This window comes from Cupressus sempervirens, chromosome 5 (assembly GCF_028749045.1).
Source record: "Cupressus sempervirens isolate cs-2001-9-10 chromosome 5, ASM2874904v1, whole genome shotgun sequence".
Classification (NCBI taxonomy): domain Eukaryota; kingdom Viridiplantae; phylum Streptophyta; class Pinopsida; order Cupressales; family Cupressaceae; genus Cupressus; species Cupressus sempervirens.
In genome coordinates, this window is record NC_143122.1 from 898,460,324 (window position 1) to 898,484,054 (window position 23,731).

Consider the following 23,731-nt stretch of genomic DNA (forward strand, 5'->3'; position numbering starts at 1 on the left):
TACTAAGAACAATATTTATCCATTCAATCTTTAATACATTAGGGAAATACAGGGCATGAGTCAACCCTTTCTTTTCTATAAATTTTTCCTCTTCCCTTAAGACTCCATTATCACAAAGTTGATTGTACAAATACATTATCTCCATATCTCCTATACTTCCAACTTTTTCTATATAACAACACTTGATATCATGAATCACAAGAACTTTTGGTGGTATCATTGATAATACACTTGATGGGTCTCCTTTATATGCAATTTTAGGATTTTCTTAGAAAGTTGGTTTTCTTACATTATTATTAATTAATTTCACATTAAACACTTCCTTTCCCTTTTTTCTAACACTTGCAGAAGAGCTAGCTACCATATTTGATACTTAGGGTTCATGAAAATTCAAATAGTGAAGCTCAACACTAGTAAAATGCCTTTCCAATCTAATGAATATGTTGAGTTGCAATTGAATTTGGTTTGCAAATGCAAGAATCTCCAGTTGCAATTTTCCTTCATGCTCTTCATTCTCTCTTCGATCATTGGAGAATGCAAAATTAGTCAAGAAACAACTATATAACCCCTAAAATTTTGCAATAAATACTTAATGCTTACATAGTTGTAATATTGATCATAATAGGGTTTCCAACTCACTTGACATACATGTTATTTCTAGTATGCTCGAATCACATAGAAAACTCGGTCAATTCTACCATACCATCATAACTTGGTAACAATTGAAATTCCATTCATGCTGAGTAGTAGATGTGAAACCTTTCATGCTCTACAACAACATGAAAACTAACAAAACTATATAATTCTTCCAGCTTCTAGTCAATCCATTGCATCTTAATTCATGCATATGTTATCTTTTCAAAACTTATATTCTTGGAACTAATGTAAAATTTATCATTGAAATATTAGTCACACACATACATTTTGATTGCCTAGTTGGGGGTGATGTGATCACCTAATCCATTGGATGGAGTGACCTCATTTGAATTTGATGTGTTGAGACCTTCCTTCTTCTTCCATGTCTTGTTCATCTCCACCTTTATTGTTTTCATTACTTGGTGTTGGTGATCTAGTTGGATAGTTTTTACTCATATGACTAGTCTTCACATAGCTAAAGCATGTAATCTCACTCAACCATCGATTGTAGTTGCCTCTAAAATGTGTTCTAATATAATTCTCAAGAACATGTCCATACTCTTGACAATAGTGACAATTGTACCTTGTCTTTTAATCCCAATTGTAGCATCTTCCATTTTTTTGTACATTTGTCTATTTGTTTGATATTCACTTGGCATTAGATCTACATTCATATGCTTTATTTCCATACTCATGAAAATTGTGGCAATATTCTTCAAATCTCTATGTGCTTAAGGTCTTGGTCCTACATTCATGTGCCTAATTTCCATGCTTTTTCACTTATGACAATAACCCTTGAAATTTTCCTTAGGGTTCTAATTTGCATTGTTTCTCTTGCAAATATTTATTGTATGACCTAACTTTCCACAATTATGAGAAGTGGATTTTTATTTTTTATCTTTGTTGTTTCTTTGTTCACCACTTTTAGATGTTTCTCCTTCCTCAGTACTAGTGTATCCATATCTAGTAGTATCATTGTTAGATCTGGGAGATCTTGTCAAACTCTCAAAGCATTTGATGGATTTACTAGGTTTGTTGAAAGTTTCAGCAAATTCCTTTTCTTTTCTCAGTCCATTCCTCAGTTTTTCATTCCATAACTTTAGGGTTGTTATCTCAATGTCCTTTCCATTCAATTCATGATTAACAATCATCAATTGATTCATTATATCCAATTGTATATTAGAAATCTTTAGCACATCTAATGTCTTCTCTTCTAGTCTATTTGTTAGTATTATTTTTTCATCTTCAATTATGACTTTATCTTCCTCATCTTTCTTTTTCTATGTGGTCACCTCACATAGAAATACTGATTGGACTTCTTGTTTTATCTTAAGATTTTTTACCTCTTCAGTTAGGGCACCATTATTTTTCATCATATCTACCACAACCACATGAAGCTTAGTTGATTTTCCATTTTCAAACAATGTAGTAGTCTCTTCCTCTTGATAATTAGTGTCATTTTTCTCAATAGCTATCTCTTTCCTTCTCCTCAATGAATGTTGCAATTCATCTCTTACTTCCATGAGTTGGTGCAGGGCAAGCTAGATTTCAATCTTCTAGTTCTCAATATCCTTTCCCAACTTGTAAACTTTCATCTTCAAGATCTTTCTTCAAAGATGTAAATCTTTCCTTTCTAGAGAACAAGGCTCTGATACCAATTGTTGGAAACAAAAATGGGAAGCTAGGTCTTGAGGTGGGGGAGTGAATCAGTGCTTCAAAACTTTAACCATAAAATATTTACCAAACATCCATCTCATAATTTAACATGTAAACTGATATAGCTAACTACACATATTCATCCATAGCATGAAACAAATAACTCATTAGCACAATAAATTTTTTACCTAGTAACCCTCTAATGACAAGGTAAACTTAGGGTGGGGATGACACGTATAAATCTTCACTACTACAACTAAGTGTAGCCAATTAAGGTTAATAGAGTTTGACTATAAACTATGATCTACCCTATGAAAGGTCTTCCCTATTAAAGGCTTACAAAGGCTATTAAGTCTCACCCTATTAAAGGATTTAAACACCTTGCTAGAAGTGTGCCTTGTTAGAGTGCTTGAACTTGCAATAAAATGAGCACTCGATTAAGAGATTTACACAAACTAGTTAACACTACTCCATTAGGAGATTTTCTCTACATCACTTGTTAGAATAATTTAACACCATGACCCTTTATTTAGCACTCTGTTGCTAGATTTTAGGTCTTCTCTTTCCTGATGTGTACTTGATCATTCTGATCAAATATGTCTCCTTTTTCCTCTCTCTCTACTTTTCTTCGTTCTTACTAACTAATTCTACAATTCATAACATTATCACAACCTCCATAGCCACTATGAATGCTCTCTGCACTTAGCATTTTTCTCTCTTGCATCTTATTCTCTTCCTTCATGGTGTTTACAAACTATTTACTATTTGTCTCCTTAAGTAAACACAAGTTAGCTAGGGTTAAGTTAGAATCAGCAGTTGATGTTGATCCATTATCCTGCTTAGAACATCCCTTGATTTGATTGGTTTCATGTACTACATAGGGATTCATAATAGACATCTTTATACATATTCTAGAATCATAAAATAATCATTAAGTCAGCCCAAAAATGATTTACATAGAAGTTTGTGCCATTACAAACAACTATGTCCAAAATTGTTCACTCAGCAATTAAAGTATCTAATGCTTGATGTTCACTATATCTTCAAGGATGTAACTTGGTTCCTGAATGACTTGACATACTATGTTTAATTGGTTCATGAGTGACTTGACACTAACTATCTACTCAAAACATATTAGTCCTGAACACTGACTATGTATATTACTCAACTTGTATTGTCTAGAAACTTATGCTTGGCATGGTTTGATCACATGGCTCACACTAATTGCTTGGCTTGCTCTAATCACTCAGCTTGTACTTTAACTTTATTGAATAATGACTAAGTGTTTCATCCCTACCTTTTCAAAACCAATTTGAGATTAATATATCTTGCCAATGTGCTGACTAATCAAGTGCCCCTTATAGTTCCATATAACTCAACCTTTTCACTAGGTCTTCTTGTTAACTCTTATTTTCAAATCCCCTTCATCAATCAAATGATATGGCACTCTACTTAGGTAGAAACTATCTCCCTAGTAAGGTTTGACATCAATGAAAATATAACAATTCTTCCAATTGTAGCTTCCAACATTTTTATTGTGTCTGTTTAAAGTATTGATGTAAAAGAATTTTGTGTTTTTATCATACTCGTTTAAGCATGTTTCTCTCAATTTTTGTTTCCAAAAATCTTCTTTTTTAGCCAAGATTTGTTCTTTCTTTTTTAATAGTTCTTTTTCTTTTATAAATTTAATATCATCCTTTCTGTTCTCTATAACTTCTCTACTTAGATTTTTAATTTCTTCTTCAGTTTCCATTTTTTATTTAAATATAATTTTTAAGTTTTCATTATTCCATCTATTTATTTTTTATTTTAATTATTTTAAGTTTTCCATGAAACAAAATATTTTAGAGCCTTCAAATATCTTTTCTTCCCACCTCTACTTAGTTTTCTCCAAAAAGATGTCATCTACAAACCATATCTTCTCACATTTAAAGGGATTTCTTGGTAGTTTTTGTTATTCCCAAATATTAAATTGGATCAAAAAATGGTTTGAACCAGCATATGGTAAAATAGAGACATTCAAAATTAGGTTTATAAAGAAGAGATTACCTTTAAAGATAAATCTATCTAATCTCCCTATTGTAATAGAAACCTTTCTTTATGTTGTTCCAAGTGAAAACTCCATTAACTATAGGGATGTCTAAAAATGATTTCCTCATGAATCCATTTTAAAATTCTATCATAGCTTGGGATTTGGATTGGACACCTCCAAATATTTATTTGAAATTTAAAATTGCATTAAAATATACTCCCAGTAGAAATTTAGATAATGGTTATGAATCCATATAGTTACTTAAATTTGTCCACACTTTAAAGTTCTTAGCTATAGGGATGGACCTATAAACATTAATGATGCTAAATTGTATGTTATTTCTAAAGCTTTTGATTCTACCACTCATCCAATTATTGTTTTTTGATAAAAGTATAAGATATATATTTTTAGGGTCCCACATGATTCCTAAACCTTTAGATGCTCCTACTACTTCCTTAAGTTCACATTTCCAAAGACCCTATTTCTTTTTTAGCCTTTCTCATTCTTCTTTGTTTAGTTTTGTTTCATGTAGTAGAATAATTTATGAATCAAAGAGAGATAAATTTCACTTTAGCATATTCTTCTTGCTAGGGGAGTTTAAGCCCCTAACATTCCATGATATGAACTTTATTATTATGTGGGAAGGCTCTTCCCCTTCCCTTCTTTTAAAAGATCCTTAATTTTTATTTGGTTTTCAGTCATTCCTATGACATTTTATTTTTCTACTCCTTTTCTTTAGACTCTTACTACAATTAGATTTATCTATACCTTTCAAGTTAACTTTGATAAGCCTAAATTTTCCATATTTTTAATAGCATTGTTAATACTTGCTACTATTGTTATCTCTTCATAATCTTCTTCTTCATTTCTTGCTTCCTCCATTAGAATTTTACTTAAATGAATGTCAAAATTACTCAGATTTATTAGTATTCTATCACCTCCCTCATCTTGTAACATTTTGTGATCTACTTTGTTCTGATCCTATATCCAACTTGCTGGTAATTGGAACGGAAATTCCTCCCAGTTCTAGGTTTTCTTATTTTTTTCTAGCTCTAAATCCTCTAAATTCAAATGCTCACATTGGTTCAAAATTGTGTTAATTTTTACTAGAATGCTTATTGTTGCTTGTTCCAATGTTTGGTCCTTTATTATGGGGGGAAATTTAGTTTCAATCTCTTCAAAAACACTCTTTCCATCAGTCAAAGTTTGCCAAAATTTATGATTCTTTTTGCTAGGGACCTTTGTTCTACTTCCTTTATGGATTATCTTAGTTGTAGATATTTCTTCCTAAGGTAAAATGTTTCCAATTCAGTTATTTTCTATCTTATGTTCATAACAAATAATACTTGTCTTACATAACTCTATGCTTTCTATTTCTTTTGAATTGTTATTATCTTCACGTACTATTCATTCCTTAAAACTATTAATATAAGTTTCCTTTATAAGAGGGTTTAGATTATTGCTCTTGGTAATTTTCTATTTTCTTTTCTCTGGTCCTTTATCCATACTACTTTGAATGTTTTGAGGATGGTTCTTTTCTAGATTAATCAAGCATTTACCTCCTTCTAAATTTATAAAGTTATTCTGCTTAATATTTGTCTTCAAAAAACCATTTTGAGCTTGTAGTGAACTCATGTTGTTATAGTTTTTCTTTTCCTAGCCATAGGTCCTTCTAATGGTGATTCTTCTAGCTTTCCCCCTATTTATTTTTTTTTCTTTTTTTCTCTTATCTTCATAAATTTCCTTATCTTTCTTATATTTTTCTTTTATCACTTTCTTTGAACTTGATGATTTCTCAGGACTTTCCATGTTCGAAGTGCTCCTTGTGTGCTTCTTCCCAAAGAATAAGTTGGTCACTTATATCATTATGAGTTGGGATGAACTCATTGAAAAGTTGTTTGTACGTCCTCAGATATTCTTTTATATCTTCAATAAAGATATTTTGGTTAATACATTATTTGCATTATAGGATTTTACTTACTTCTTCCTCATGTTTGATCCTAATTAGTTTTAAACCTTCTTCCATATTATGTTTTAGAGTTCCATCCTAGATTTCCTTCTCAATAACATCATTTCCTTTCTTGTTTATCATTTTTTTTAATATAATCTCCATCTTTCTATTGGGCATTCTCTATTATTTCTCCTTCCTCTCTATCATCCTTTCTACAAATGGTGCTTTATATTTGATAGTGGTTATTCTTAAAGTGTTCTATTACAATTCTATTATTTATACTTAAATCTGAAAGTTTATTTTTACTAATTTTAATGGTATTATGAAGTATTTTGTTTGGTTTTGTATATCTATAATAAGGTATATAGTATGAATTGAGAGTCTCATTAAGTTGTTCTTCTTAAAATATGGATATCTTTTTAATATATCCCATAAATTCTATGTATTTCAAATTATAATATGATCTATTCATTGTGATTTTGATAGATTCTTTGGTTTTAATTAATAATTTGACTTCTTTTTTTATCATTATGCTCTATATCTACTCCTATTAGTTCTTCTAAAGATGAACCAATCCTCTCTAGTATATGAGTGTGAAGAATTTCTAAAGGAATGTAATTAAAGACTATCCAAGTTGAGATATTTAGAGATCTCAAAGTTTTCTCTTTAATATTTGGTTTCCTGGAAAAAATATTTACAGGGTAACCCTTATAAAAGCATAATGAAGACAAAAATATTTCATTTCTAACAAATTCATTTTCACAATGTAAATAAACTAAGCAATAATATAAAGTAAGGATACTTACTTGTCTCCAGTTGAAAGATTCTAACTAATCACCAAGATTGGGATTTTTGTGTTTAGGGCCATTCCAGTAAGAAAAGACCCCAAAAGTTTGACACTCTTGCCATCTTTTTTCAATAATATTATTGTTAATGGAAATGATACTACTATTTTCCATCCCTCATTGATCTTGTAAGTCTTGAGGGTGAGCAATTTTGTTATTCCTTGGATTGGCCAAAATTTATCTCTATTTTGACTTATGTTATTTATGAAGGATGGATCTAGGGTTCACATAAGCGAGTAAATTTTGAACTTTAAAAGAGTTTTTGGGTGATATATCTTGGAGGAGTTTAGATACCAAGGGTTTTTTCCTATGTGGAGGGATGGCTTAGGATGGATGGATTAAGAATATGAGTTGGAGTGACTGACTATAATTTTAAGGATTTTATTGTTCCCTCCAACTAGAATTCTATTTGGGTTTGATATAAAGACTAGGCATTGGTAACCATTAGAAATTATATTATTTTATAGATTTTGCATTGTCTTTACTTCTTGACTAAATTTTTTAAAACCCTCTTTAACATATCTAGTTAAGTAAAAATGATGTCTTTAAACATTGGTCACTTCTTCATCTTAGAGATTTATTCCAAAGCATGGGAACTCATGTCCATAGCAAGGAAGGACCATTAATAACTAATCAAAGGTTAGAGATTAATTTGAGATAGAATTTTGATGCTCCTCTTTCTTATTTGCAATATGATTAAGCATATTGGCATATTTGGTTTTGAAGAAGTAGTGAGGATTCTTACCTAGACATCTTGTTTAATTTCTCCTTGGCTTTTCCCTATAACAAAATTAGGCCCAATTCATTTTCCTTTTGAATTTAGATGCCCTTATGTCCTCTAGTTTTTCAAGACTCTATAATGTTTTTTCTTCTATTTTCATGGAGAACCATTAAAGTATTGAAGCTATTGCTAATTTTAAGTTGTTACTTATTATTTTGAGGTTTCAAACTATCATTTGTAGTTTAGGTCTTCAAGGTAGGGTTTTCCATAGAAAATATTTTGCCTTCTTTTTTCACTATTTTTTATGATTTTGTAGAGTGATCCATAATATTTGGTTTTAATTTTAAAAGAGCATATCCTTTAAGTTGATATTTATAGTCTTATTACATGCTAGCATTTCCTTGGTTAGTCTTTTTACACCTCAATTTCTAGGTTAATTCCTCAATCTAGGGATTAACTAAGGAAAGCCCTCATCAAACCATGTTTTACTATGTGAAAGAGTAGGATATCAAAATTATGATCATAGATAATGGAAAATACTCACTAAGATCTTTCCAAAGAAGTTGGGTCCATTTTGATATAATATCTCTGGAACATGTACATATTCCCATAAATTTTCCAAACACTTTACCACTAAGTTGACATGTTCCTAGAGATCTAAGAAAAATAACATTTTTTATTTTTGTATTATGATAAGGAATTCACAATTATAGGTTCATATCCATGATATTCAATGCAAAAAGCTATATCCCTTGCACATTTCAAGGTAATAACTTCATCATTAATTTCATCTTTTAGTATATACCTATTTCCATATATTTATTGGGTTAAGTGCATATATTTGGCACCTAGATCTACCTTAATCTTATTATTATATAAATTGGTTCAATTTCACATCTACATTGTTTAACCTAAATAAATTTACATTGCATGAAAGAGGACTTGGTTTCTTACATCCTTGATATAATATGGGTGCAATATTGGAATCCCTTCATCTATTTAAGCTTTTCTTGTCTAACTTGAGTTATATTGAGATTTATGTTTGGAAGCCCCTCTTTCAGTTGTGTATTGAATGATAGTGAAAAAGTATAAGTTTTAAATTTACAAACCTTATTCAATGGTTTCATTTTTTTACTAAACATTTTTTTGAACCTAATGTGTGACACTTCCTTCTTTTAATTTGGAGTTATATTTGACTATCTTGTGTATTTGGATCTTGTTTTTCAACAATGGTATTCTCTAAGTTATTGTGGTGCACAATCATTTCTATGGTCGCTTATGTATTTTTATATCTTTATGACATTTATGATGTTTATGCAAGTTTCTTTAACTTTATAATATTCATGTCTTTATATGATTTTCTTGAATATGGTACTATGAGGTTAACTAGTAGAAGGTTTCTTGATAATGAATATTTCAAGACCATCATTAGACTTTCATATAAATTTTGCATTCATCTTTTAGATGAAATTATAGATTTCATTATTAATGTTCATAATCCTAATCCTAATCCTATGCCTAATCCTACTAATGATCTATCCCCTCATGCCCCTAAACCTTCCAACACCTTCAAAGTATGGTTCATGACCCTAATATTAAATAATTTTTGATATATCTCTCTCACCTTTCCCAACCCCTCAATAATTTGTACATGCAGTTCCTCCTTTTATGACATTCACCTATCACCGTCAAGACAAACCAGTATCTCCATCCACCTCAAACTACTTATACCATGGGCTATAATATTATCACTAGACAATTTTATAAAGGTTTAGTTCTATGTATATATGAACACAATATTAAGATTCATGTTCTCATTTCTCAAAGACAACATATGCAAGCCTAGGTTATTTTTCCCCTTAAAATATTCCTCCTCCCTTCCCTCCTTTTTGGTTTCCTCTTCATCTTTTTTTCCCAACTCCATCCTTACCTCCTAAAGACATTCAAGAAGCCTTAACATTAAGAGTCTACCACTACTTTTTAATTGCACCTAAATTAAGATATCAACCTTATCAAAAGAATGTTATTTCTATATTTTCTTGTCCTTATTTTTATAACAATGGACATTTATTTTGTGACTATATGGATTTTAGTTTGTATTTTCATCATAAAGTTGAAAATTGTAAGATTTATTATACACAAGGTATTGTATTCCTTCTTCATAAGATCACTTGAAATCTTTAATGCCTATTGGGGCTAATCTATTTTATTTACATAATATGTTTAAGAGTGGAAGAATATGTCTTTCCCTCTATTCCTCTTCACTAGAGGGAAATTTCATCTTTTCTTGGGTTCTATTTTGCATACTTATCCTTTATATAAAGTGCATTTTGGGTATATAGGATGCATGTATTAAAATAATTATTGTGTTATCCCTCTTTTTCCTTTCCTTTTGGGTATGAAATCTTTACAATATGTTTACATTTGTCTTTGTGTTACATTTCTATGTAAAAATTTATCTTTGTAACCTAAAAGTTATAAGGGGTATATTCTTGGAGGATTATCATATGCCCCATTTATCTTTTAAGGATTTATTACCTCTCTGGTGTAGGCATTCCATGGTATTCTTCCATCTATAGATAAGCATTATTTATTATGTGTTCTTATCTATGGGTATGTAGTACTTTGTTTCATGTACGATGCAATTATTACTCCCTAACAATGTCTTTCTATGCCTTAAATTTTTAATGCTTGTTATTTATTAATCTTTTATATTTTATTTATTATGTGATATATTTTATAACATCACATTATTTTTTTGAATTTTCATATCCTATTATGTTTCTTGTCTTCATTTTCTCTTTCGTGATGTATTATTCTATGTTCATCTTGTTTGGTATAGGGTGTTTTATTTTGTGCATGACTAGATTGTGGTTGTTTCTTACAACACATCTTTAGATATTCACAATATTTTGTTATATAATCCACCATAGAATTATATTTCTTGCCTCACCCTTAGGGGAAAAGGTTTTTTTTACATTATTTATTTTTCTAGGGATCATATTCCCTTAGTATAGTGGCATTTGTTTATCATGTGACATTCTTTTCCTATAGGGACTTGTATCTTGATCATGACTCTCTCTTATATACAAGAGGTGCATATCTTTGATCATCATCTCTTCTTTATTGGAAAACCCCTATTGATTATAAATATTTTCCCTTACTATGTGTTCAAATTTGTCATTCTTCATTCAAGGATTTGTCTTCCACCTAGACACAGGGGCTAAATATGTTCATTATTTTCTTCTTCCCCTCTTTTGTTTTGAAGTTGTTACCTTTTTCAAAAATTTCTCTTAAATCTTGATGTATTTTCAATAATATATCTTTATTTTAAGGGTTTCTTCTCATAAGTGACATATCCTTTCATAATTAGCTATTTTTTATCGTACTAGAGCCAATACTTTTTGTTAAAAAGATTTCTTATGTTGTTGTTAGAGGATATATTTTTGTTTCTAGAAGTATTTTTCCTTGATTATCTTCCTTATGATGTCTACAACCATATAGTCATCATATGGAGTGGGGCACACATACATCCTTACTATATTGTAGTTTACATTTTATGCACTTTTACATGCAACTCCCTAACAAGTATTAGTGACAATTCTCCATCCTAAGGAAACACATTTATAGTCTACATTTGTATGCCACTCCCTAATAGGTATCAATGATACTTCTCCATCATAGGGAAATAAATTTTCATAAACATATCTCTATCGATAATGGGCACTTGTCTATCCATAAAGAGAAAAATAAAATTTACACTCCATGGTGATACCAATTAATTTCAATCCATATGTAGACACACACATACACATGTATGCAAAATTTATTGATGGGTGTACATGACTGACTACTGAGCAGACAATGAAAAACTTGCTAGTCTAATTCATAGTTCCTTTTTATTTTTTTCCTTTTGTGATTTATAGTGAGGCACACATGCCTTAATAGGAATACTCTCTCTTGACTACTAAGCACACAATGAGAAACCTGCTAGACTATTTCATATTTCTTTTTAATTTTTTCTTTTTGTGATTTATAGTGAGGCACACACATCTTAATAGGAATACTCTCTCTCTCTCTCTCTCTCTCTCTCTCTCTCTCTCTCTCTCTCTCTCTCTCTCTCTCTCTCTCTCTCTCTCTCTCTCTCTCTCTCTCTCTCTCTCTCTCTACCAAGATAGTATCATGAGAAAAGTAATCCTTTGTTATGCATGATATTAGTTAGTGAAACATTTCTTTAGCTAAGGTCTCTCTCTCTCTCAAAATAAATAAATAAATAATAATAATAATAATAATTCCTTTTTGTTTATTTTTCTTTTTTTTTATTGTGTTATGCATGGGAATAGAGTTAGGATCCTAGGTTTGGGGACTTATGTGATGCAAAAGCACCTAGGGGTTTGAGTGTAAGCCCTCAAATTTTTTCTTGAAAGTACCTATATAGGTCATTTTAAAAATGAGGATTATTTTACATTCCACTTTTTGAGTTAGGAAGACTTTCCAAGGTGTTGAGTCAAGTTGTGTCAATATTGCAAAAATGTTGCCTAGTTTGGCCAAACTTGTCAAATATACCAAATTAGGCACTACATGAAAAATGGTGCAATAAAGAGTAGGTTTTAATGTTTTGGTGTTGACATGTTTATGGGGTGTTATCAAATTATTTTATCATCATTGATTTGAGTATATGGAATGGTGAAAAAAAAAATTCTTATGTTGTTCAAAACATTGTAATGACAACTTTTGCAACATTGTGCATGTTGTGCAAAAATAGTTATGGGAGTGCATAGGTGGATGGATCATGTTGTGGAGATATATTTAAGACCCCCCCAATCATTGTAAATAAATTGGAAGTCATTTAATATACTTTGTAATAGTGAGTAACTAGCATTTTTGTTGATACTTGATGAAGGGTGGTCCCCTTAATATCATAAACCATAATAGAAAATAAAGAAACAACAACAAATGCAAGAACAAAATATGGACTTCTAATTTTGCCAAAAATATATAATTACAAAATTGACAAGTATAATATGCTAACCCACATGGTTTACTTCATTACAATAATTTGTAAGACAAGCTATGAACTATCACCTAGAGTTGTCCTAGACAATGTTCGAACCCTTCTTATATACACAATTTTATGCCACTTGAGAAGGTTCTAGAAAATGAATCTTAATACCTAGGGCCGATAGACCCTTACAGTACATATAGAGTTAGCCAAATACATCTTTGATAATTATTTTAGATATTTTAGGTAGCCCAACTTTGGAAGGCCATAACTCTTGACCCATTGCTTTGATTGGCTATTATAACCACTTTTTGGAGACGCTAACTCCTAATTTATAGGCTTGAAATGGCACAAGTTCCTTCAAATGGTGCAAGTACCCTTCCAATAAGTTTTTGGACCTCATCTGGGCACTCTCAGGCCTCCAATATTGAGCATAAAGATTTTTCTACAAATATTTCTACCAAAAATCTACAATAACTTCTTTGATACTTAAGCTAGAGCAATGAGATTTTTATGGTAGTCTTATAACTCTAAAATGAACCTTGATATAGAAAGTGAGAATATTTTGAGCTCATATGACAAACTTCATAAAAATAGCAAGTTCCCATAAATAGTAACCACCCTATCTACTAGTCCTTATTAAAATAGAAAAGACTAAAACCAAAATATTTTTGGGTAATGCAAGAGTGCTCTTACACCCATGATGCTCTTGCATCAATAGTTTAAGCTCATCAAATTCTCTGCAACATGAATAGCTCATAGATTTTGGATTTTCATTGGATTTTTCTCATTGTAAATATATATAATAGGTCATTTCCTTCATTTTTTTTCTTTTGTGTACATGTTTTCAAAGTTTTTCTTGACTAAAAAAATTCAAACCACAGACTACAATTTACAATAGTATTGGGGTTTGGGGTGGAAAAATGTCTCTAACTTGAAATTCCACCATGATATTTTCATGGTAATTGGAGGAATTTTTTTAGTAAGAATGTATATTATTTTATAATTAATTTTTTTTCAAAAAAAAAAATAATTTCTAATTTTTGTCATCAAGCCTAGGAGAGTTGGTTTATTGTCTGGCTAAGAACTTGATTGTGTAGATAGGCTTTCTTGTAGGAATTGATTGAGAATTTAAATCCAATCAAGGAGTAAGGTGTAATGGGACATGGAAAATACTTGGAAGAAATTTCAAGCTCTATCGAATTAATTTAAGAGGTTTGAGAAATAAAATTGATTCCTAGTTTGATTAAGCTTGCAAAGGCTCAACTTAGGGTTTGGAATTATACAAAAGGTTAGAGACCCAAGACCTACAAAATATTTTAGATATTCCAAATGGGTAATTTGAATGGCCATATGGAAAGCTTCTTCTATAGGTAGGCTTTCCTCATTACCCATAGGGGGATTTTTTAATCTCCCTCCCCCCCATAACACACTATCCAACTACCTATCTTTCGTAAGGGTGAAATTGGTAAGAAAATTCTTTAAGGATCCATTAATTTGGATTGGAAATAGGATTTTTTGATGAGTTTGAAGTAAAATTCTCCTACAAGATATTCTTGAAATGGTTTGAAGTTTATTGAGAAAGATTGTATATGTGACCTTGCATATGAGCTTGAAGGTAGGTATAAATTGATTGGGGACTCTAGTAAAGAACAACATCTAGAGTTTAATCACCTTACTTGTGAAATATTGCAACCCTAGAAGGTGCTTGAAGAGATGAATTTCAATACTTGAGTACCAAAAGCCAAAGTGGTGAGTAAAAACTAGAATCTCCCTACCAAAGTGGTATTAGAGCTATTGACCTATTTGGTGAATCCAAGATGGTGAAAAATGTAGAATTAGACAAGAAATTTGAGGAGAAAGAAGAGAACAATATGCTACTTAAGGAAAATTTGGATCAATTAGATAGTAAGCTTGGAGAAGTATAAAACAATCTAGAGAGAGTCACTCTTATGGTCTCAGAGAAAGAATAAAAAAGATAAGAAAAAAAAGCAGTTGTAGAAGAGGATGAAATGCCTGAACCAAACCCTACAGTACTTAAAGAACATTTCCTTAAGGCCCTAAAATCTATGGATGGAAAATATTTGGAAGGAGTGTCATTATTTAGCAAAACATTGGAACCACACTTGGTCATGGAGTATATAGAAGGGTTGGAGAATCACTTTGAATGTGAAAGAATTAGTGAATCCAAAAAGGTGATAGTTGCTAAATCAAAGTTAAGGGGAGATTCCCTAACCTAGTGAAAATTTCCTCAAATTTAGAAACAAAGTGAGGAACTCTATTAGTACATGGAAATTTTATGATATCCAAGATTTTATAAACCTACATACAAGAGGACTATGAAATTCAATTATAGAGAAAAAGGCATAATTAGAGATCTTGATGTTTAGTACATATATGAATGAGTTTCAAAATTTGTGTTTGAGGTCTAGCGTAGTAGAGAATAAGAGCATGGAGATGAATAGATATTTCCATGCTCTAAGATGGAACATTCAAGAAGGAAGTAACTTATTGAGTCCCACCATAGTTCAAAGGAAGACAAGAGTAGAAAGAAGCATGGACAAATTAATAGGGGCATAGGATGAGAAAGAGATAGTAAAGGAAATAGAGGTGGTTTTGGAGGGAGAAATATATGCTTAAGGTCTCAATGGGAAATCAAATTGGTGGTGATTCTATTATAAGAGGTAGCTACAGAGGAAGGGGGTCTAGCAGTAGCAAAGGTGGATTGAGAGGATTAGGAAGAGGATCATATTTATTCACTATGAATTGTTAAAATTGTAATAAGATTTGACAACCTTCCTTTAGATGACTTGAGAAGGCTTCTTCATCCCAAGGAGGGGATAAAAGAGTAAACTACAATGAAGAAGATGTTTCAAGTGTCAAGTTAGTAGAAGTCAACATGGATTTAGATGTTGGAGAGAACCTTATGGTGATGAGAGTTGTGATCAAAGAAATTATGAAGGAGGATCCAACAAAAGGATATCCCTATTTAGGATAAATTACAAGATTATGCAAAAGGTATGTAAATTTTTCATTGACTCGGGTTCCATAGAGAATATTATTTTAGAGGAAGTAGGTGGAAAATTCAAATTGTACAAAATTTGCCATATTAACCCCTATAGAGTTACTTGGTTTAAAAAAGGACATGTCTTGGTTAATGAACAAACTTGGGTAGAGTTTATCATAGGAGTGTATAAATATAAGGTACTATGTGATGTGTTACTCATGGATTCCTGTCACTTACTATAAGGTAGGCCATGGAAATATGATAGGACTGAAATCCATAATCGGGAGAATAAATTATAATAATTGCAAAAGGATAGGGCTACCTTTAGGATCCAATTCATAATAGAGGATGGAGAGACCAAATCTATGGGTCTTAATGTCCTATTACCTAGGGAAAAGGAGTTATTCAAAAATCTAAAGGAAGGGTAAGGTATTGTATTTGTGTTTGTAGTGAATTGTGAAGAGGAGAAGTTAGAAAAGAAGATAGAAATCCTTGTAGAAGTACAAGACCTTGTAGATAAATTCAAAACTATAATCATTAATGGAGAACCTACTACCCTACCACCATAGAGAGTCATAAGTCATCAGATAGATTTCACCCCAAGAGATTTCCTACCCAATAATGATGCATATAATATAACACCTTAATGAAATGATGAGATATCTAGTCAAGTACACAAGATTATTAATTATGGTATGTTTAGAAAGATCATTGTTCCTTTTGTAGTCCCCACAATATTGGCACTAAAGAAAAGAGGAACTTCGAGGTTATGCACTGATTCAAGAGAAAAAAATAGAATCACCATTAGGTAAATATTTACTATACCAAGAATTGAATACATGATGGAGTGTTTAAGGGGGGCAATGTATTTCACTAAGATTGAACTTAAGTGTGGTTATCACCAAATAAGGATCAAGTAGGGAAATGAGTGGAAAAATTCCTTTAAAACTAGAGAGGGGCTATATCATTAGCTTGTTATGTCATTTGTGTTGAACAATGCCCCTAGAACCTTAATGATACTGATCGGCAAGGTCTTGAAGGACTTCATAGGTAATTTTATAGTTTTTTACTTGGATGAAATCATGATTTTTAGTAAAGCAAAAGAAGAACACCTTAAACACTTAGAAATTGTGTTGAAGAAATTGCATGATGAAAGGCTAATCATCAATTTGGGTAAGTGAATTCATGAAATAGGAATTGGTATACCTTGGTTTTATGATCTCATTGGGTGATTTAAAAATTGATCTTTTAGAAGTAGAAGCAATCCTCAATTAGTCCACTCCTAAAAAAACTAGTAAGGTGAGGATTTTTCATGGTTTAGTGCAATTTCGTAGGAAATTTATAAGAAACTTTAGTAATATATGCTCACCTAATATAGACACTATAAAGAAGGCATGAAAGATAAATTTCAGTGGATAGAGATGGTTAACAATGGGTTTGAAACCTTGGAGAAGAAAGTTTCTACCCAATTAGTGTTTGTTCTACATAGTTTTGACAAACTATTCACAATTGAGTATGATTCCGTTAATTTTGTAGTGGAGGTAGTTTTGAGTCAAGAAGGAAAACTTGTGGTCTTTTTTAGTGAAAATTTTAATGAAGATAAGACAATGTATTCTTCTTATAGTGTAGACTTATATACCTTAGGTAAATCCCTGATAAAATGGAGACACTATCTCCTACAAAAAGATTTTTTTGTTTGTACTAATAACTAAGAATTAAGTTTTTTGAATTTGCAAGACAAGTTGAACTGCAAGAATATAGAGCTTGTAGAGTACATTCAAGCATATGCTTTCACTATAAAGAATAAAAAGGGTCAAAAAAAAAAAGTTGTTTGATGTATTGAGTAGGAGACTATTGACTATTCATGAAATCAACTGAGAAGCATAGAGATTGATAGCTTCAAGGAGTTATACCAATATTATTAAGGCTTTTATAGAGCTTACAAGGTATGTGAAAATTTTGAGAACCATTTCCATAGTTATTATACATATTATACTTTTCAAGATGGACTCTTGTTTAGAGGGGGAAATTATGTGTACCTAAGGGGTCCATTAGTGAAAACTTAATCCAAGAGAAGCATAATTACATCCTAGGAGGATATTTTGGGCTAAACAAAACATTGGAGTTAGTATAAAGATTCTATTACTGGCCAAAGATGCAAAAGGGCATTAGAAAGTATGTAGAAATTTTCATTGTATGCCAAAAAGATAAAGGGACATCCTAAAAAATATGAGTCTTTTCCAATTCCTAAGAGGCCATGAGAATGTGTAAGTATGGATTTTATAGTTGGGTTTCCTAGAACAAAGAGTGGTTTGGTAGTATCTATGTTGTAGTGAATAGTGAGAATCACCTAGATCCAATGAGTGCTAAGTGTTCCATTTATTCTCATGAGAGATGGATTCATGTTGGATCACTACTCATGAAACATGGGTCATCGAGTTTGACTCAAAATCACACAGTTAAATCCTGATATTCACATCACAATGTAGTGAATAGGTTCAATAAGATGGCCCACTTCATAGAATGCAAGGTAACTCATGATGCATGTCAAATATTTAACTTTTTCTTTGAGAGGTTATCAAAATTTATTTTTTTCCAATTAGTATTGTACCTAATTGATACTCTAAATTCATTTGGAATTTTTAAAAGACATTGTGGAAAATACTAGGTTATAATCTATCATTTGGATCTGCATACCATCCTCAAACAAATGGACATACATAAGTTTTCAACATGATCTTAGGAAATATTTTAAGGTGTTTAACCAAGGAACATGGTCAAGCATAGGATTAGGTGATCCACCAAGATCAATTTACTTACAATGATGCAATTAAAAGGACCATAGGAAAATGTCCATTTAAAGTTGTCTTTAGAATACACCCTATAGGAGTGATGGAGCAAAGAGATTTAGCTAGGTTGAAAAGAAGATGTGTCTATGTAGTGGATTTTAACTAATCAATGAAAGAGATTTATGAGTAGATGAAAAAAAAATGATAGAGAATACCCAAAAGATCAAACACAGAGCAGACATAAAAAAGAGATACATCTAATATCAAATGGGTGACTTGGTAATGGTCCATCTAAACAAAGAAAGGTAACCTAAAAGAGCCCCTATTAAAATACAAATGATAAGGATTGGCTTATGCAAAATCTTGGAAAAAAATGGACATAATATTTACAAGATTGATCTACATGCAGATATAGCTTTATTTTTTATTTTTAATACAGATTTGTTTCCTTATATGGGACCTAACTAAGAAGATGGCAAGGAATTATTCACTATTATAGACATTATTTTTGAATTGTAATCACTTTCCACTCAACCCAAACCAAAAGAAGAGAAGGTATTAAGATCTAGAGTTTCCAAGAAGACTAGATTAAAGATTTATATGGATCAAATCATTCCCTGAGAGTGATTTTGAGAATTTTGGTATAGACCATATACTCTTGTCACCTATTGTCACTTGAGCTCTTTTATTATAGGGGAATGGGCTTTTAAGTGTAAGACCTCAAATTTTTTCTTGAAAGGCCTTGTATAGGTTGTTGTGAGAATAAGAATAAGTTGAGAGTCCATTAGGAGAGTTAGGAAGGTTTTCCTAGGTGTTGATTCAAGTTATGTCAAAATGTTTCTTAGTTTGGCCAAAGTTGTCAAATTTTCCAAATTGGGCACTATATGAAAAATGATGCAATAATAGTGTTTGTTATTTTTTGGTGTTTAAAATGTTTAGGGAGTCTTAAGAAATTATTCTTCATTCATTAGGTTGAGTATATGGACTAGTGAAACAAAAGTTTTATGTGTTGTTCAAAATGATGCATTGACAAGATTGTACATCTTGTGTCAAAATATTTATGGGAATTTATAGGTGTAATCATTATACTATGGAGACATATTTAATATCTCACTAATCATTTTAAATAATTTTGATTGCATTTCATATACTTTTTAGTGTTGAGTAACTAACATTTGTGTTGATTGTTTAAGCATAGATTCTTTGCAACACGAGCAACTCATAAATTTTGGACTGGTATTGAATTTTTCTATTTTATATAGCTAGAATGGTTTATTTAATTCCTTTATGTTTAATGGTGTAGATATTTTTGAATTTTCTCTTGACCAAATAAAATTCAAACCACAGATTTTGATTTTCTTATAGTGTTAGGGTTTGGGGTAGAAAAATGTCTCTAACTTGAAACTTTACTATGGGATTTTCATGAACATTCGAGATCTTTGAGTAAAGAAAATGCACATTATTTTGCAATGGGATTTTTGTAAATGTTAATTTTTTTATTGTTTCCATAAGTCCTAGGTGAGCTGGTTGATTGTGCAACTAGGAACTTGAGTTGTGCATATAGGTTTTCTTGTAGGAGTGGATAGGGAAATAAAATCTAATAAACCAATAAGGTGTAATGAGACTTGTAAAAACCTTGAAAGAAAGGCCAAGCTCTTTTGAATTAATTTAAGAGATTGGGAACAATAAAACTAATTCCTAGTTTGATTAAGCTTATAAAGGCTCAAATAAGGGTTTGGCATTGCATAGAAGGTTCGAGATCCAAGACCTAAAAAATCATGTATTTCTTGCAAATGGGCACTCCGAATGGCCATTTTTCATAGGGTTAAGTTTAATGTTATAAAATTACCGCCCAAATTTTATTTTTTTTAAATAGAGGGTTAATTAAGACCTACAAGCCTAGTAGGATTAAAAATACCTAAGTGTAGAATCAATAATAAAATTCTTAGGGGATCCATCAATTTGGATTGGTACCAGGGTATCCCATCACCTACTAGCTAGTTTTGAAAGGATTTGAGGGTTGTTGAGCAAGCTTGTATAAGTGAGCTTGTAGATGAGTTTGAAGGTAGACTTGAATTTATCATGGACTCTAGTAAAGAAAACCATCTAGAGTCTAATCACCTTAATTGTAAAATATTGTAAGCCTAGAAGGTTCTTGAAGAGACCAAGGTAAAAATTTGAGTACTAAAATCCAAAGTGGTGATTAAAAATGAGAATCTCTCTATCATTATGTAGTTAAACTTGGTAATTTTATATCTAGATGTGATATTGACTTTTCTTCTCTCCTTACTTTATTGAGAGTATGACTTGCCTTATACTCCTACTAAACTAGGTGCTAAATTTACTATCTTGAAATGGAATCACTTTATTTTGAGACCTTTTATCCCTCCTTATTATGTTTTTGGTCTCTTTTTCTTCCTCCAAATGTTCTTTTATTTCTTGTTCATCTCACATTTTCTAGCATGGCCTTTTAGGTGTTGGTTTACCACCTTTTTGGTCATATTTTTGGGAAACTTCATTATTTCTTGGATCTTTTTGCACTTGATTCTAAACCTTAGGGACCTCAAATTTTTGAATTGGGAATAGGTCAAACCAAGTTGACCTATTCTAGGAAAAAATCAACCATAAGTAGCCTATTCCAAAAAAGGTTGACATCATCCCCAAGAATTTTTAATTTCCTTGTTTTATTAAGATTCTTCCTTCAAGGTGGTATTGGATTTTGGCTTCTAAGGATAAAATATATCACTCAAATCATCTAATTAATTCCATCCTTCACCAAGGCATATCAACGACCTTTCCATAGATGAGTTTTTGGCTTCTATGCTCTCCTTTTTCTTCTTTTTTTCTTTCAGTCAATGCTATCATACTTGCATACTTAATCATATATCAAATTTAATTACATCTACAAAGGTAAATATATCTTTCATTTAATATTTTCTGCCCTACTACATACTATAATTTGACTTATCAATGTTTTACACCTCAATTTCAAGGTTGATTCCTCAATGTAGGGCTTGACCAAGGTAAGCCCTTATTAGACCAAAACAAAAACCAAGAGAGTAGGGTATTAAAATTGTGACCATAGATCTAGAAAATACTCACCAATACCTTTCTATAGAAATTAGGTCTATTGACAATAAGTCAAGTTTGTTATTAGTGACAACACTTATTTAGACTCCAACTTTATGTTGTAGTATTGAACTTTTCTGGGTATCATACCCACCCCAGTTTTACTTTCTATTTGGAAGGTTTATGGGTCACCAAATATTGTGTTCATCGTATCTTATGTTTCTCTATTTCTTATGTATGTAGTAGATCATATTTATTAATGCAATTAAGTTCTAAATTGGTTAAAAGTTTTGAGTTTACTGATTCACCCCTACCCTCTCAATAACCTAGATAGTCTTGAATATTTCCAACAATTGGTATCAGATCTTTGTGGTTCTCATGATAATTTTTGATAGCTTGAGAAAAGATCAAGGACAATTGAGATATTCATACTTGACAAAGCTATTGACAATGAAAATTTAGATCTAGAGATGGCCATGGCTCAACTCAAGAAAGAAAAAGAGCATCTTTCCCAATCCTTTAAAAGAAGGAAGTAACTTGCAAATCAAATGAATGACCATCAATATTTTGAAGAGAAGATTGAATATTTTCTCCCCTCAAGAAGTTCAAATGAAGCAAATGATGCAATCAAAGAACTCCTAGAAAATAATGGTTCCATGCAAGAAGAAGTAAGAAAATTGAAAAGAGAACAAGAAATTTAATTAATAAGATTGTGTGAAATCTCAGAACAAAGAAATAAGGAAAAAGAAGACTTGGTTGCTAGGAATAATGAAATTCAAAATAAATCCCTTCAGCAATAAAATCTTATTGATCAACTCTCTAATGAAAATGAAGAAATCATGAGTTTGAGATCTGAAAATGAAGGAATAAGGAATGATCTAAACACTGAAAGACAAGTCAATGAAAGGTTAAGGAATGACTTAAATTTTGAAAAGAAACTCAATGAAAGAATAATGAAATCTCAAGAAGACATGGATCAAGTGAGAAGAATCTTTATAGGCAAAAGAGTAAGGCAGGACTTGGATACAAAGAAGAAGGCAAATCCTCCAAACAAGGTACCCAAAGGAATCAAAGACCTACTTGCAATCATTGTGGTAAGATAGGTCATACATCAAACAAATGTTGGAGTAATGGAAAAGAAAAATTTAATGGAAAATGATACAATTTCAATCAGCATAGTCATAAAGCTAATGAATCCAAAGAAAAACCAAAGTTTAAGGGCAAGTGTCACAAATGTAAGAAACAAGGTCACAAGGCATCTAAATGTAGATCTAAGACATTCAATATAGCAGAACAATTTGTAAAGGAAATATTTGGTTGGGACTACAATACTTGGTGTAGATGTCATTACTATGGATAATATGGACACATTAGCATGAATTGTGTTAGACATCATATGAGAAGAAAAGATACCACCATAAGATGTTACACATGTATCGAGCTTCATCATATAGCTAAAAATTGCAAGAATATAGGTAGAATTGAAGATGAAAAGAAACAAAAAGTAGATAGCAGCAGGAAGTAGATGAGACAAAAATGGATTCCTAAATCTATTGAGAAAGATAGTTCAAGCAATGATAGTCATGTCACTCAAGAAGTGGGTGACTCCACCACCTCCAATTAAGGAAGAATTGGAACTCTATTTTCAAGATCACATCTTAAATAGTTCCAATTGAAAGGAAGTAATTATTCATATTGGTATTCAAGATAGAGAAGAATCATTAGTAAGATCAGTAATAGTTATCACCTAAATGACTTCTCTACTGAACAAGGTTCAGTCATGGACTCTACCAAGCGAAGTAAGGAGTAACATGGTTATGTTTGGTTGTTGAGTTAGAAGCTTTCATTGAGCAATCCATATAGATAGTGGATGATAGGTTGTCATGCACAATGTCATTATGGCTCTCATCATACTAAGCATTAATGGAAGTTTTATCCAAAGGTAGAAAATTGACTTCATTTTCATTGTGAATTCAAAATGTTACAAACAGAGCAATTTGCAGAGCATCCTAGCAACCTTGAG